The sequence below is a fragment of the Pygocentrus nattereri genome, chromosome 6 (genome assembly GCF_015220715.1).
Source record: "Pygocentrus nattereri isolate fPygNat1 chromosome 6, fPygNat1.pri, whole genome shotgun sequence".
NCBI classification, from domain to species: Eukaryota; Metazoa; Chordata; class Actinopteri; order Characiformes; family Serrasalmidae; genus Pygocentrus; species Pygocentrus nattereri.
This window is the reverse complement of record NC_051216.1, coordinates 25,174,142-25,192,237: the sequence shown is the minus strand read 5'-3', so window position 1 is coordinate 25,192,237 and position 18,096 is coordinate 25,174,142.

Genomic DNA, 18,096 nt, shown 5'->3' with positions numbered 1-18,096 from the left:
CTTAAAACTTTTGTTAGCTTAAGTACTTAGCATTTGTATTTGTGATACGGATTGTTCTTAAATGTAAAGGTTTGATTTAATGGATCCAGCTCTTTTCAAGTGTACCTGAATGCATTGAGTTTGCTTCACAGTGTGTCCCAATAGGCCAGTGGTTCAACACCTCAGGCTTAAAGCACCCCTGAAGCGTCCCCTGCCCTTGGTGTTTATAATAGTATGAAGAATTGTTTAACCAGGTCAGTTAGCAAGCTATATTTTATATATATATATATATATATATATGTATGTATGTATGTATGTATGTATGTATGTTCTGATATCACAAGGCCTTAAAGCCAAGCTGGAAACAGAAAAGCTATTTTTGTTTACAAGGATTTTATGGTATGTACGTGATCTTTATTTCTTGTGCATAATGCCTTGCAGATATTTAAGCTTCCAAATATGCTGTTCTGTCCCATCAGTAGCCAAAGAAGTGATATGCAGCATGATAGAATTTTCACACTGATGCTTCTATAGCAAAAAAGTACAAAAACAGGTTCACCTTTGCTGGCTAGCTGGGAATAAAATATACTGCTGACTTGAGAAATGCCCAGTATAGTCTGTGGTTCTCTGAGGCACAACGTTCAGACTTGAAGACAAGGGACATCTGCTTCTAATAGGAATAATTTTGCTCACTCATAGAAATGTAAGGTTTTTATTTAAAACAATGATCTTGTTATTTGCTTAATTCTTGTTTTACTGATCTAAATTGCAGGCCACTGAATTTGTTGCCAGTCATTTGAGTCATGGATGAGCACTTTATGGCAAACTGTCTTTTGACTCAAACACTTTGAAGTGCAGTCACTTTGCTTTTGTGAAGTGGTTTATCACATTCCTCTTGTATTATAACGTAGACATATATCAATTCAGTCCACCAACTCTCTGTGTCTTACTCAGTAATGCTTCATAGTTTGTTCAAGTGTAGAAATACTGTTTTGAAGTATTGCTTTATGCCCAGCCTTTATTTATTATGCAGGCGAGAGCACCAAAGGCATTTTTCCAACACAAACAAATAAACACATTTTATTGTCCTTGACAGCCTTTTGGAAAGTAGAGCTTTCTGACACACGTTCTCCTCCTCCGGTTAAGCAGTATGTAAAGCAGTCCTCACCATTCCCTGGTGAAATGTGTGCTAGTGGTGATGGTAGAAGGGGTGTAGGGAGTGGTTTTAGTGGGAAATGTGACATGTGGGAAATTATTCTTGGCACCAGCCTCAAAGGCTGAGATTTTGTAATATCTTTTCTTGAGCTGGCCTTTAATGCCTCCGAGTGCCATAGTTGTGGCCAGAAAGGCCACCGCAGCCATTGATCTTTTTCCTGTTCTCCTCACAGAAAGAAAAATAACGAGCTGCTTGCCTTCTGTCTTTATGGCACTTGGCCTACCTCTTTTTAATAAGTGGTTTGGCCAGTTATGACGCACACGTTCAAAAATACAGTTCACTGGCGTCTGTGGATCATTCTGATTTCGGGTTTTCTCTAATGAGGATGTGTGTTTCTCATAAAGATTATGTTAACCCCTTGACAGCTGAACTTTGAAATATGTTTTGTGTGGTGAACTGCAGTGAAAGTTCTAACTGGCATACACATTAATTTTTTTTATTATTTATTGTTTTTTTTTTCATTACTTTGACTCCAAGTCTTAATAAATTGCTTGATGCGTTTTGTAGAAAATTTTGATTGAACACCAACAAAATGCCCCATTCTGTCATGGATCACGCGTGTTTTCTTCTGTTGGATTGCGATTTCATGTTAAAGAACTACATTTTCTTTGTGCCCACACTGTGTGGAAAATTAGCATTTGTCAGGCAAAAGAAGTCATACATTAATGAATTAACATTTATTTATGATCAACTTAGAAACCGCACCTATATTAAACCACCTTTGTTCATACCATTTTAACCTTAAAAGGATTCATTTACTCGTTATTTCTGTAGTTTAGTGCTGTTTTCTTTAGCAGCGTGTGTGCGCACGTCATATAAGGTCCACATGGGGGAGCAGTTGCTTTACTTATGGCGTAAACGTCTCTGTTGAGCCCAGGCCAGGGCACAAGCTTTTAAAGAGATTGTTTGGAAACTTAGATTCTCAGCCGACCGTTAAAGTGCGTCGTTCTGGATGTGCGATTATGATCACTAATAAAATAAAAGGGGGGTAATATTTATTGTTACGTCGTACTTGTGTGTGAGATTGATGTCCGAGTCGAGACCTGTCAGAGCCAGGTAATTGTTCTGCTTAACTTCGCTGGCCACACATATTGATCAGCTTTCTTAATTGAATACGATGTTTATCAATGTGACGAGCTGTGGTGAAAGGAAAGCGGTAGCTGCTGGCTCTGTGTGACTCCGCGACAGTTCCTGGGACGGGGAAGCAAACACAACAAAGCCTGTTTCCCAGAACCAGATTAAGCCTTAGTCAAAGCTAAAAAGAATTTCCAATGGTAATTGTCCATTCACACTGAAACTTAGTCTAAAATTAGGCGTATTCCGTTTCTGGGAAACTAGCACTTCTAAAACCTGCTTGTCCAGCGTTTCGTCTGAAATCAAGGGCATTAACTGGGAGTTTGTCCTCCCTTTGCTGTAACAGCCTTTACACTTGAGGGAAGGCTTTACTGTAGAGGGTGGATCACGCTGTGAGGATTTAAACTGAAGTTCAAAAGTTTATTGTCATTGTTTTACACACGTGTTGCTTTAGCGTCTTTGCTAATGCCTGCAAATGCCGCTAAAGCTAGCCCTCAGAGGTAAGCCCGTATGAAGTTAAAGAATTTCCATACACATGGAAAGTAAACATCTTATTTACACTCAGTTTGTTGCCAGTTTTTGAGTCTTGGTACTTTACAACAGACCTCGGCGTTTGGGTCCAGACAGTTCTCTTAAGACTCCACTTTGTGGAAGGAAAGTGCTTTTAGTTTTGTGTTTGCTGTGTTTGACTGTGTAAGGCCGGAAATGTTGCCAACATGTACTGAATATTTGTAGACACCTACTCATCTGTAATTAAGGCTATTAATAGGGAATTTTCCCCTCTTTGCTGCAGAAACAGCTTCTAAACTTCTGGGACAGCTTTAAACTGGGTGTGGGCTGTGAGGATTTGATTGCATTTAGCCGCAAGAGCATTAGTGGGGTCAGGTACCATTTGAACATTTGTTAGAAAAATCACAAACTCCACTCCAGCCCATCCCAGAGATACTGGGTGTGCTAGCAAGTGCAGTTTCACTGTTCCACAGCCCAATGCTGAGGGGCTTTGTACCTTTCTGGCCTATGCTTGGCATTGGGCATAATGATCTTCAGGGGTGCGAAGCAGTGCAATGCAAAGTATCTGGAATACAGAAACTAAGAATTAAGTCTGTATTTAGTTGTAGCATACTTACAAACAAAGAAAAAAGAGGACTACAATTAATGGCTTCTTTACGAACACTGAAGCTCCTACTAAAGCCTGAGTGGACTGAAAAATCAGTGTGATCAGTTATTAATCTCAGTGTTAAAGAGCTCTGCTAGAGGGTTTACAAAGTGGCGGCCAAGTGAGACCCAGTATTTTAGTATGTTTCTCAAACTATGCTATATTTTCAAAAGTCACGAGATTGGGTTTGGCGGTTTCAGGAGAGCGGTACTTGTCTGACTGCATTGTGCCAAGTGTAAAGTTTGGTGGAGGGGGGATTATGGTGTAGGGTTGTTTTTCAGGAGCTGGGCTCGGCCCCTTATTTCCAATGAAAGGAACTCTTAATGCTTCAGCACAAAGAGATTTTGGACAATTTCATGCTCCCAACTTTGTGGGAACAGTTTGGGGACTTCCTGTTCCAGCATGACTTCCTGTCCCAACATGACTGTGCACCAGTGCACAAAGCAAGGTCCCTTAAGACATGGATGAACGAGTTTAGTGTGGAAGAACTTGACTGGCCTGCGCAGAGTCCTGACCTCAACCCGATAGAACACCTTTGGGAAGAACTAGAGCGGAGACTGCATTCCAGGCCTTCTTGTACAATACCAGTGTCTGACCTCACAAATGCTCTTCTGGATGAATGGTCAAAAGTTCCCATACACACAGTCCTAACCCTTGTGGAAAGCCTTCCCAGAAGAGTTGAAACTGTTATAGCTGCAAAGCGTGGGCTCACATGACATTAAATCCTATGGATTGACAATGGGATGTCACTCAAGTACATATACATGTGAAGGCAGACAACCGAATAGTTTTGGAAATATAGTGTATCTGCAACACCTCCACCAATCTGAAGAACCCTTTCATGATGCAATAATATATAGAACCATTTCTTTAATAAAAAAAAAAACCTTGAAGAACCATCATTTTTGTGTACAATATTGATGTAGAAAGTTAAGTGTTCAGTGTTTGTCCAATGTTAGCTGCTTCTTTAAGCTAAATGAACAAAGTTAACAGTGAGGTTTTGACCAGCGTGCAACTTAAAACCTATCGGTACCTGCAACTGAAGGCAGATTTTCACCGAAAAGTATAAATATCCACACAGAATAGGTAGAATGTTAACATATATTTGGTGACTGTCTCACTTTGTGTAACTGGGGTGGTCAGAAAGGTGGCCACACATCACACTAGGAAGGCACTGGCCACTCCTTTAGCTATGCCCCTGAACTCTGCTAAAGCCTGCGTAAACTAATTAATCAACGTGATGAGTCAGTTATTAATATCGGCATTATTGAGCTCTTTTGAGGCATGATCAAACTAATACTCTGCTCAATTGTGGACATTTCTGCAACTCATAAGTTTAGCGTCAGTGTTTTACTAGACTCCTGCTTGGGGGATTCTGGGGGTAGCAGTGCACTGACGCACGTGGTAAGAAAAAAAAATTGTTTTCAGAATTTAATTTCAGTGATTTTTATTTCATAAAATATATGAACAGAATAATTACATGAAGGATCCTGCCAACCAGTAAAAGCGAGGAACAGTGTGAAAAATAGTTTATATTAATAGTTTTCCAACATGCCTTACCAAGATGCATTGTAAACCTATTCTAAATGGATTCTGAATGCGTTCCTTTTTTGTGTATTGTAGTGGAGTACGGTTCTGAATTCCTTTAGGGTGGTGCATTCAGTCCTCAGCCATCACTACTTTTTTAAAAAGTAGTATAAAAAAGGCGGCACGGTGGCGTGGTGGGTAGCGCTGTCGCCTCACAGCGAGGAGGGCCTGGGTTCGATTCCCTGGCCGAGTGACCGGGGTCCTCTCTGTGTGGAGTTTGCATGTTCTCCCTGTGTCTGCGTGGGTTTCCTCCAACAGTCTAAAGACATGCAGTCAGGCCAATTGGACATGCTAAATTACCCCTGGGTGTGAGTGTGTGAGTGACTGTCTGTCTGTGTCTGTCTGCCCTGCGATGGACTGGCAACCTGTCCAGGGTGTATACTGCCTTCTGCCCGAAGACTGCTGGGATAGGCTACAGCACCCCCCTGCGACCCTGACGGAGAAGCAGCTTAGAAAATGGATTTATTTATTTATTTTTAGCCCCACCCTGATAATCATATGCCTGTGTGTGGCTACTTCAGAGCATCCCGTTTGGCCAGCAGTGCTTTTCTGTAGAGGTTACACAAGCCGTGTATGTGCAAATAAACGCTGTCTGCAATGGAGGCACCTTAAAGGAGTGAAAATCACTAATTACAAGGGGTATCTTGATAGTTTTGTACATACCCACCTTCTGCTGATTTGAAGGTTAGCCTTAGTGGTTTAAATTGAGCTATTGGCTGTTGGCACAGGAAACAGTGATGTAATAAGCTCTTGCATATAAAGGAAACAGGCTTGAAATGTAAATAACAAAGAGTGAGTTGTGGGGTGTGTGGGGACAGTGTTTCTGAATAAGCTGTCATGTTGAAGGGCAGGTTTTTCTTTCTTCTTCATGAATGAACGATGCTGATGAAAGTTCCTCTTTCAAACTTTGCTGCATAAAATAGATTCTGCCAGTTAACACTCGGAGGGCGACCTTCCTGAGATGTAGCAGTGCTGCTGCTTTCATCGGCGGAGTCTGTTGGAAGAGCACCTATATTTAGAGAGGAGTGTACCAACTAAAATCATTGTTTCATTTACCTTCAAATTGGTCTTGAAGTGTGAGGCAAGCTGGCAAATGTCAGTTTTCTCTGATCTATTCTTAGACATGCATCATTATTTCACATAGACAGTGGAATGCTGAGCACTTATAGGAATGCACAGAACTGCCAGGCTGTTACTGTAGTTAAAGGAACACTCCTGCATGTTTCAAACCAATCTCTGGCTGGCACATCTTTAGTTTATGGTCGATTACCACAGTCAGCAGTTCCCTGAAGTATCGCACTTGTAATAGAATCTTATGGGCAGTTGCTTCCTGAGGTTAGTAGCTAGTTACATTTGCTTAGTTTCCTGTACTGGAGTAAAATTTTGATGGGTTTATGCTTTCCTGGTTATTTTTATGATGAATTTTTCTTCCACCCAAGTATGTTTGTGAGGAATGATTTTTTTAAACTGTTAGTTTATTCATTAGCATTGTTATTAATTATTTTTTGTTGAATTTTGTTACATTGCTACAGTTTGGTGATTAGTCACGTCTCTGACTTTTGAGCTTTAGGTTTTTTAAGATCAAAGTCCTTTTAAAAGAGAAGAATAGCACCCATCAAACTTCCTGTACCAAGTTCCTGTACTAATAGATACTGATGTAGTAAGATGTTCCACTTAAGTTAAACCTAAAGGCAAGAGGTTCTTTTTCAGAATCAGAATCGCTTTGTTTCACCAAGTATGTTACACAAACAAGGAATTTGTCTTGGTGAATTCACACGTGTGACATATAACATACTAAACAGTCCAGACAGCACATAGACTATTAACAGATGCTGAGCTGAGGGAAAAGTAAAATAAAGTACAATTAAATGGAATTTAGAATGAAGAGGAATAATAAAAAACAGCCAATGTGAAAGGAGGTCAGATGTAAGATGTGTGGATATCTGTACATGTGATATGAAGGTCTGTATGTATGCAGGTTAAGTAGTCGTGCTATAAAAACTGTTATACAAAATTTTATAGAGAAATATGAACATTTGATGAAACACCACATACACTCTAGTGAGCACGCGCACACACACACACTAGGGGGCAGTGCGCACACTTGCCCGGAGTGGTGGGTAGCCCAATCCACAGCACCCAGGGAGTAGTTGGGGTTTAGGTGTCTTGCTCAAGGAGACCTCAGTCATGTGCTGTCGGCTCTGGGGTTCGAACCGGTGACCTTCTGGTCATGAGGCTGGTTCCCTAACCTCCAGCCCATGACTGCCCGTGAGGATGGACTCGGTGTGAGGGTGGACTCGATGATCACTGTTTACAACTGGATCATCAGACTCTGCAGCAGGTTGAATTTCTTGAGCTGTCTCAGGACGAACATTATTTGCTGTGCTTTCTTGGCGATGGAGACAGTGTTCATTTCCCACTTCAGATCCCTGGATATGGAAGTGCCCAGGAATTTAAGTGATTCAGCAGTGGAAACCACAGAGCCATTGATGGTGAGGGGGTTTGAAGAGGAGTTTGCGCCTGAAGTCCACCACCATCTCCACCTGGGTGCTGCTGCACCAGGAGACCAGCTGCTCAACAAGCTTTCTGTAGGCAGACTCATCACTGATGGCTATGAGGCCCATTGCAGTGGTGTCATCTGCAAACTTCAGGATCTTCACAGCTGGCTCCTTAGAGATATAGTCATTGGTGTAGAGACCACAGAGCAGGGATGAGAGGACGCAACCTTATGGTACTCGCATACTGAGGGTTTTTTTTTTTTGCCTTAAATAAACAAGCCAGAAACCTTTCTGGGTTTTCACCATCAACAAAAAAAGCAGATGTGAGTGATCCACATTTGAGGGCCAACATTTGTTCAGTCCTAAACAGAGTGCCGAAGTATGACCATCTCCACTATCACACATTTGCATCTAATGTGTATATATGTTTATACAACAGTTAGTTCTAATGACACAATATAATTGCTTCAGAAGAATTTTACCAGAAAATATTTGACCAGCAACCTATTTGGTCAGATTCGGGGGAAAAGTGTGGCTGTAGGCCTGTGTCAAATTGTGAATCTGTTGTTTCCTCTAGGGAAGCTTTTTAGTCAGCAGCTGTGACAGTGGAATAACCAAACAAACTGCAATTATCCAGAAATTAATGGAATACATTTGAGCAAATTATATTGGCTGTGAAATACTTTACAGACTGTCTGGAACAAGAGTATTTAGGTTAATCTGGCAGACATTGAAAAGACTGATACTGTGACGATGTTATGGCTTTATGTGTAACACAAAAGGCTACTACTTTTTTATCAAAAATAATTGCTAGTATTAGAGCATATATAATGCAATGTTGGAGGCTTCGTTTTATTTTGAAGAGTTTTATTAATATAAAAGCAATAAAACACTGTGGGTTGTTTATTGCAGATAAAACACTGTGGGTTGTTTATTGCAGATAACATCACAGCTATGAGGATCTATGATGCTCGCCTTTGGCTTGTGCCTGCGACTAAATCACATTCTTGAAAACCTACTTCCTCTTGTGCTCTGTTGCTTAATTATGTGATTTGTTATGATGAAACACGACTGCTTTAACAGACAGCTGGCATCAGAGGAGTGCTCTGTACCTTCTGATATCCTGAGTTCTGGTATCACAGTTGGTATGAAAGAAAAAGTTGGATCGATGCTTGCTTACTTAATTGTCAAAAGTGGTTTATTTTGTTTTGCACAATTTACCATAACATAAAAAGGTGTGTTTTCTCTTGGGTCTGCTGGTGTGTGGTGCAGTTGATGTTAATGAGGCTCCAGCATGGCTGCTGATGGGGAAATGATCACGTTATCGGCGAGTGCCAGCAGCCTGTCAGGTTGGCTTTGGCCTGCTGTCTGTGCTACCATCCTCTTGCTCCTCCAGGACATCTGCTGTGCTCTGTGGCCACTCTGCATCTTAATACTGATCTGCAGCCCACTGGTAGCCTGTTTATATTAATTGCCCTTGCCTCCTTCCCTGTTTGCCACTGATTACACTCATTAATTTCAATTTCCCATGAGCCTCTTTTCTCCCCCACTCTCTCCATGACATCAGCGCACGGGCATTTGGAGGCCATTAGTGGCTTCTAATAGCAATGGTGACCATAGCATTGTTCCTGTGTCTACGGCATCCCCACCGTTTCCTTGCCTTTTTCTTCTGCCATCGTCTTAGGCAACAGGACACTGTGCCATATTTCTGTTGTAATATTGCTGTGGCCAAGCTCTTGGCCAACCACCTAAGCTGTTCTGCTGTGTATACCATGCATCATAGTTAACTTTGTACTCTTTCTAGTCAGTGAAGCGTGCCCAGTTCTGCGGTTCAACACCAAACACAACAGAGCGAATTTCCTGTATGTGGTGAATAAAGATGGTTTCATTCAGTTTTTGGACAGGCTGGCTTTGTCACTATTACATCTTGGGTTCAAAGATAAGGTTCAACAAACACTAGAACCTTTGATGGGTAATCTTGCCAAACACAGGCCTGATGGGTAATGGGTACAGGCCTGATAAAGATTAACCCTGTATGTCATGAAGGCTGCACAGGACAACATGAACTTTATTGATGGAGACAGGTTGCTGCCTTTTTTTTCCGTCTGTAGAGGTACTCATAAGCCATGATCATTTTTCTTCACTTTTCATTTTTCTCCCCACTTTTCTCCTCCACGCTTTACACGGCACAGCTGTGCAGCGCTCTCAGTCCCTATTTGTCACCTTGAATACAGACATTCTGGGAAAGTGAGTATGAAAGAGTGATTCATTTTACAGCGGTACCGTTACTGGCCTCATGAGGGTGACACTTCAAGGGTCAGTGCATTTTTGGCTCTCAGCAGAGGAAAACAGCCCCCCCAACCCCCTGAAGCTTGACTTCCTATCAACGACCTAATCCAATTAGAGAGTGCTCCATTTTTACATAGGAATGGAAATGACAAAAGTCAATTTGCCAACTGAGACCTGTGTTTTCTGTGTGTCGTTGTCTCTCCTTTCCAGAGAGGGAATTTGGAGATGATTTCCCTTTAGCCCTTGACTCACCCAAGAGCTCCTATTGAAACAGCAACTTTCTGCAGCTTTCACAAAGTCACTCCAGCAGCTAGGCCAAATGGTTTCAATTCTCTAAGTATAGTGATGCAGCGTTCCCTCAGATGGAGAGTGGCCTCTTGTCCTGCCTAGGGATGGGACGTTGTGCAGGAGGGGTTTTAGACGAGGCACCAGGAGAAGGTTGTATCGATTGATCAAATGTCCCCATGCTGCACTGTGAGTTGTCTCCCCGAGGACTCCCGCTGGTTGTTTGTGTGTTGGTAAAGAGCAGCCTGCTGCCGGCAGCCTTTGATAATTTGACTGAGCGGAGAGGAAATCGATAGCTACTGGGCTTAGCCTGTGCAGCTCCAGCTGTTAGCTGTGTGCCTCCGCTGGACCAGATAGAGCTGCTGCCACTGCTGCCGCTGCCACTGCTGCTGACATCCAGGAATGTCTTCATTCATCCTCATCTCGCCGGGCCCCTGGGCATCGCCCCTTTTATTTCCCCTGACACTTCTGCAAACTAAATTCCCAGCCTCGGAAAAGCAATAGAAAGAAGTGCATCTGTCAATACGTCATCATGTGGGACAGTTGGCAGAACACTGCACAGACCCAACAGAGATGTGTCAGCATTTTTGTTTTTCCCCAGTACAGATAAGAATACGCTCAAAAGATCCATCTCACCAAGCGCCAGCATTTTCACTCATAACCAGTACATAGTCTTGGAGGTCTCTGATTTGTGATTGAAAGAGATTTTTTAGGCTAATTGTTTTGTTTTAGTGATATTCCTGGTGGTCTACATAGTAAGCAGTTCTCTCGCAAGCTCAGTTTTGTTGATGCAGCAGTATTGGACTATGTATGGAATGCAAACTCACTCCTGGGATGACAGTCCAAGTGTAAATAATTCAGCAGTTCCTTTGTTCAGAAGTATGGGGGAGGCAACATGGAGAACATTTTGCACTTCTTTTAACTTGAGATCTTAGACTCTAGATAGGCAAAAAAAGCCAGACATAATCTACTGTTGCTCTGCCAGTGACGGAATGAAGAGAATAAAGTGGAGTAAAGATGTTAAGCGCTAAATAGAGTATAAAATGCAACAATTTATGCTTTCTCTTAACATCTGCTTATGCAGGGCCAGCAATGGGGCCACAACACTTAAGAGAATGTATAATGAATAAATTATATACATTTTTTATAAATTGCCCTCAGGGCTGCCATGATTACTGTATTAAACCTGATTCAACAATAACAAAAAAAAAGATTGATTAAAGTTTAGATTGTGGACTCATCACTAACTCGATTCATCAACAATTTGAATGATGGGATTCAACAGTATATCAGCTGGTCATTATGAAGCAGTGTTCAACAGTCTGTATTAGCAGAGAGGAAACCCACACCAGCAGGATCTCATGAATGCACCTGTATTTGTAGATATTCATTTAATGTATATGCAGTAAAATATTCACTGTTACAGACTGCATGTGTATGGCGTAAAAAAGGTTTTGTTTGTAAAACTAGGTCTATGCTGAACAGTTTGGCAGATAGATAAGAGACTCAGTAATAGTCAGTAAACTAATCCTCACTGGAGGATTCACTATAAAACTGAAATAGAATTTTAAAAATGAATAAAAAATATAAAGAATGTGCCACTTCAGTGTCTGTTACAAGCTTCACATGTTCCAAATGTCCATGTTTTAAGTAGAACTAACCTAAGTACTATTTAACCCTGTCTAGATAGTGAATGTACACCACTGTTAGCTTTGCGCTAAATCCCCAGCAAAAAGGCACCAGCCAAGGTTGTAGTCAAGCTACTTATAAAGTGAAGATATATTTGCATTAAGCATTGCTATTTAATGATACACGCAACCGTTGATGAAGGGACTGGCTTAAAGCAGCATTAAACATTTCTCTGAGTGGCTTTAAAAATAGCTTAAAAAGCGTTTTTATTTATTTACATTTTTTCTTATTTATTTATTTACTTTTTGCCACACTATGTTTTAATTAGACATATTAATTTTAAGGCCAAATAATAAATAATACTATTTTTCAATTACTAATGTAATCAATATTGACATCTCTAATTGGCCTTTTACCTCTAGATTCTGTCATTTCTTTGTTCATAAAGAAATTTTTTATGAGCTATTTTTCATGTATGGACATATGGTTTGCCTATAACATACTTTCTTTAAAAAAGCCATTTTAGATTATCATTTAATGGCTCTGTATATAGGGCCTGTATATAGATGAGTGACAATGCCTTGAATCATTGAACAACAAAGAGACATTTTGTATCAGATTGTGTTTGTATGAGCCACAATGTGCATCTCTGCAGGGTTCCTTGGATCTAGATATGGAAAACTGTCACACAGTTCTGTCAGGGCTCCTAACATCTCTGGCTTTTGGGCTCATTTCCGTCTGTCATTGCTGAGCAGACACACTAGGCCTTTGCTCCCCAGACTGCCCTATCAGCAGATAAGCTGCTGTGTCGCAGATACAGTTTGGAACAAAGTGAAGGAAAGTCTAGAAAGGACTGCTTCTTTACTGTATGCCCAGCAGCAAGAAACTTCCACTTCACTTACAGGAAATTGCAGATTTTCTGCAACTCTGCTGAAATAGACTGGCCACTTAAAAAAGGAAACCAGAGCAACAAATACATAAAGTAAGGCTTGATGGAAGATATTGTTCATTAAATTGGGAGTTGGATTAGGAGCAAGTTTGTTTTTAACAACAACCAAGCTGGGTAAAACTGAATTAAATATATTTTAGTTATAGTAAAAACAAATACTTTAGCTATAGTAAAAAAAAAATATATATATATACTGTTTTGAGAGCCTGGAAGTTTTCCATTATGAAGTAAACATGCTCTTTTCTCTCTTAAAGTCCATTAATAAACATTTTGATTAGTGTCGATTGATGTTTTTGGGCAGGCATTGTTTTAAAGACAGACATCCTTTTACATTTTACATTGTAACATCCAGCACAGGAATGACTGTACACGCACACAAAAATGATTTCTTCATTGACTGTGAGCTTCTGTGTGGCACACCTGAGCGTCAAAAAGGATATGTAAAAGCAATCCATTCATTAATGAAGGTTATCTGTAAGTATGGATTACACTGTGAACTTAACTGTCACTTTAATTAGCCTTTGGTTGTATTACTGTTTTCTTCAGATGAAGGTCATTCATCTTCATCCCCTCTGCTCAGTTTGAGTATTTCAGGGTGTTTAGTTAACTTTGTGAACTTATGTAATTACGGCAAACTGTCTAAAACGATGTTCATCAATCAAACGGTTCCATGGGGTGCAGGATTTCCGGGAGCTCTTCCGACATTCTTGTACCATGAAACTCTTAATGAACTACTGCCATAATAAAGAAATATACAAGAAATTGCTTTCATTTTATTTTACAGGTACTGGAGGGCATGAGACAAAACTGTCAGAAGAAGTAAAACCTTTCCAAGGAGTTTCAAGGTGGGTACATTTAATATGTCAAGCTGTGATGTTCCCAAATGATGTCTTAAAGTGAAATATCATATAAATGCAGTGATGCTGGCTTGCAGACACGTTATTTGTAGTTGCTGTAAATCTCTCGGTGAAATAAAGTCATCTGTTCTCAGTAGATCCATAAATCTAGAGACATTAATAAAAGTGAGTGCAATCAAAATTTCAGCTTCATGCTTGATGCTGAATGAAGGCTCCAAGTGCATTGATTGCTGCTGCAGTTTAGAACTATTGATGCCATTTAGTTTAGCAACAGGTTCATTAAATTAAAGTGCTGTCAAGCCTGATTTTTGCTTAGTGAAGAATGTGAGAGAATTTAAGGTGAGGATTTGTTGCAGTGCTCAGTCAATGGAGGCTGTTTGAGGAGCTCATAGTGTTAAAAACAAGAGATAGGTGACGCAGGATGACAAAATGATAAAAAGCTACAATGGTGTCCAGAGACACGCTCATTATAGCTATTCCAGAGAGCAGTATGAGGTGAGTGGGTTTTTTTTCTTCTTTTTCTTCCTTCTTCTCTGGCTTTCTCTAGGATGTATGTCTTTTCATGTCGTTATGTAGAGAGGTAAGGTTTGTGTCAGCATTGTTGAAGGACTAAGATGAATCTGGCTGGCCGGATGTCAGTCACTCTGAATGGTGTCATGGTTTAGGTCGAGTGCAGCTGCTTCAATTTTCAGTGGTCAGCCTCAGTGGAAATCACATACCTGCAGGTCAATAGACCTGGCCAGTGAGTGCCAACACCATCCTATGGTCAGTTTCTCTGATACAAGCAGCAATGTCATGAGAATGCCCGCAGGATCAAAATAACTGCAAAGCTTTTTCAAAGATTTTTTTTTTTCCTTCTCCCTCTCCACAGAAGTAGGGCATCAGCATATGCCCTCTTTACCCTCATCTCTATTAACTTTCTTTTTTTTCTATCATTCTCATTACAAAATGACCAAATTGAGCTCTAATGGGCACCTAAAAGAAGGTGAAATTTATCTTTCCTCATTCACCCATGAGACTAGTAGTTCCAGGCAGTAGATCTTGTGCTGAACTGAACTTTGCTCTGTTTCTGAGTTTGCTGTGCTTCTCTAAACCTTGACAGACCTATGATGCTGTCCAGACCCACTAAACCTTTTAATAGCGCACAAGAGGCTTGGCACAGGGTTGCCAGCTTGAAGCTACTGGGCTGGCAGTAAATCTAGATCAGTCTCTCTGTTTCTGCTGCTTTCAGAGCAAATGTGCAAGTGGCACGTCATACACTACTTTGTCTAGACAGGCGACCACACATGGCGACATTGGTTCCAATCAGGGGCACTTACCATCTGTCTGTGTGTACTTAAATGAGGGGGAAAAGACGCGTATGTGGTACACATGTTCACCACACAGCTCGCAGCGAAAGCTCTTGTGGGTAAACGGAGTACTTAGCAAACTCGCTAACAAAACATGCACAACACTGTAACTTTCTGTAACGGCACTGAAGAGAGCCGCTACAGGCCTAATAGTCACTTTTTATTTTTCAGGCTGTACCTTCAAAAAACAGTGGAGTAGGCCAAGTAGCTAGAAAATGCATGCATGTTATATAATGTATATTTACCAGAAAATTGAACAGAGGTAAATATTTTCAGTATTTTGCGTGTCTACCCTTTGCCGTTATTACGGTATTTTCTTTTGAGGAGACTTACTCTTTAAGACTGTCTGTGAAGTTTCAGTGATTATTTTTTTATGCACTTCCAAAGTTCATGGAGTTTAATTTCCTGCTTCTCACAATTCAATTCAATGATTGTCCACCAGTGCCTTTTTTTGTTTGATTTGCAAATTTTCTTCTTCTTCTTTTTTTTTTTTTTGTCTACTTCCTTTTTTTTTTGTCAGTAATGACCTCTTGGCAGCTACTCATGGTTTCAGACTTTGTGTAGAGCTGTTTTCTCGCAGTGTCAGGATGGACAGAAACACCTTATTTCTGATCTGAAGCAAGAGTGGAGCTGGATTTTTCTCTTCTCTCTCAAGGATGACGCTGAGTACTGTTCATCTCATGGTGAAAGTTTTAGTAGTCTTTCAGGTCCCATTTTCTCTGTTTTAGTCACTTTTTGAACTCCAGTTTTGGAAAGTCTTGCGTTTTCCCCCATTTATTACTTTCCACCTTCCTTATGTAATTGGATTATCTTCCATCTATTCTCTTTCTAATATAATTTCATCTGTGTCATGTGCACAGTACTGTATTACAGATAAGTAATAGCTAAAACTTCAATGTAAAAGGATAGGACATGCTCCATCATTCTGTGCTGCTCATACTCAGAATAAACTGTAGTCTGACTGTGTTTGTTTCAGACGTGTAGTCCATAGAGTATGACCACATGGAAGTTGCTGTGCTGTGAACATTATTCTTGAATAGGGAAAGAAAATATTTTTCTTCTGTTTTTCTGTAGTAGTGGTGTGTGAATAGGTAGATTTGTGTGTGTGTGTGTGTGTGTGTGTGTGTGTGTGTGTGTGTGTGTGTGTGTGTGTGTGTGTGTGTGTGTGTGCAGTATTAGCTGTGCTGTCTTCCACTCTGTTATTCTGCAATGGATGTGTGGAGAGAGAGGGAGGGAGGTTAGAGCCTCTTAGTGCCAGTCTCTTGTCATGAGAAGAATTAGACTCTCACTGATTTTTCTATGTGGTTAATTGAGGTGATAGATATTCTTGACATTTATCTAAGCACTGCTGGGAAGATTAAGACATATTTTGTTCTCATGCCTATCCATACTAGAGGAGGTCACTTTCTGGGGTCCTTTTAATTTGCCTATGCAATTAATAATACCTTAATTCTGCCCCGTATCTCTGGCTGGGAAGCTCTTTTTTCAAGTAGGAGATAACAATAGCACTCATTCTCTGTGCTGTTTGCTTGAAATTAGACTATTCTCTTTCAAGTTCACCCTCTGGGTGTACACTTCCCTCTCTCTCAATCTCATCCTCTCTCATCCAGCCCTACTGAAAACGAACACTGACTGGAATAAATAAAAAGGTTACCTTCCACAGTGTTTCAGCCCAAGCCGTCTGTAGATTTAATTATTCATGTCGCATTTACCTGATATCCTTTTTGATTATTCAAGAGTGTTAGAGTAATCAATTAAGGCAAAGGCTGTCACTGGTTTAAGTTCGATTAAATGTGACCGCAGTGGCAACCCCGTATTTTCAATCGAGGTGAAACCGAGTCACGCTCTCTCCTATGGTCACAGACCAATGTCTTCAGGGAAGCAAACCCACTTTTTAGTGTTCTCTTTGAAACCCTGTGAGTCACCACAGAAATTCTGCCCGCTTTCATCTCCGCATGACCATCTCTGTGCAGCGCTGCTGAAAACTGTGGTTTCTCTTTGCCTCAAATGCATTGCACTATAAGCCGCTCTATTAGAACAACTGATTCACCCCATTAAATACATTGAAATGACCTGTCTGCATTCTTCTGCATGTTGAGTAATTTCTTACATTGCATCCCACTACTTGTTATTAGAGGTCTGCAGTGGAGATAGAAGGATCAGATAGTTAATGTCCATGTCTTGTGGTTCAGCTCTCTTAAATGATATCCTGGAGTGCAGGAACTGCGCAGTTATCTGGGTCTGGATCTGAGGAAGGATAATTCACTTATCAGATTGCCTCTGATGGGGGGACTGTACACGGCTCATGACAGACATCAAAGCAGTGCTGTGATCTTGAAGCTGTGGACGTATATTGGAGTAAACCGACTGGGCTGAAAGGAGCTCTGGCTCCAGTTCAACTCGCAGCCTATGACAGGTGTGAGCTCTGCTGGCAAGTCAGTGAGCTGGTAAGCTGCATCAACATTATTGATTTATTCATCATTTTAATTCATTACAAGCTCTCAAATTTACAGCTTTGGCCACTTTCTACTCCTTCTGTCAAAAAGTAGAGGCAAAATCCATAACTGTAAGTGACTCAGTGGCAGCAGTGGTAGGCCTGTTGTAGGATTGTTGCAGGAGACAGTCTTTTTTTTTTTCTTTTTCAAATTTTTATGTTTTGAAAGATCAATTCAAAGATCAGGCTGAAAGGCAGAGACCACATTTTTAGTTGTTAACTGTATATATAACGGTGTCCAACCCCAAAGAAACTCACCAGCTAGTTATCTTTCACATAGTGGAATTTATTAAATGCAATTCTCAAAAACAAAGGCCTTAACTTGAATCCCATGGAAAAGCTCTTCACAGTTAAATAAAGAAGTGTAGCCCCCAAACTTTTTTACAGCAGTACAGAACACCACTCCGTTACAGTCCTGCTTCCCTTGCCTATCTGAAGGTGAAATTTTCTGGAAGTACTGGAATGGACCAACTGTGTGACCATCTTGATGTCCAGATTTAAACCCTCTTGTTTTCTCAGGAGGTGTTTAAAGAGCCTAGTTTGCTCCAGGACTTCCTAAGACCCATCAAGTTTACGAAGTGTTGTGAATGAAGACAAACTGGTCAAAAATGTGTTTGTCCCTAAGCTTACGGATTTTTTTCAATCAGCAGTCAAAATGTCATACCATGAAGAAAGTATGAAACGTGATTTTTAGTGAAATTGTGTAACATAAAAACAATAATGTTAACACATTT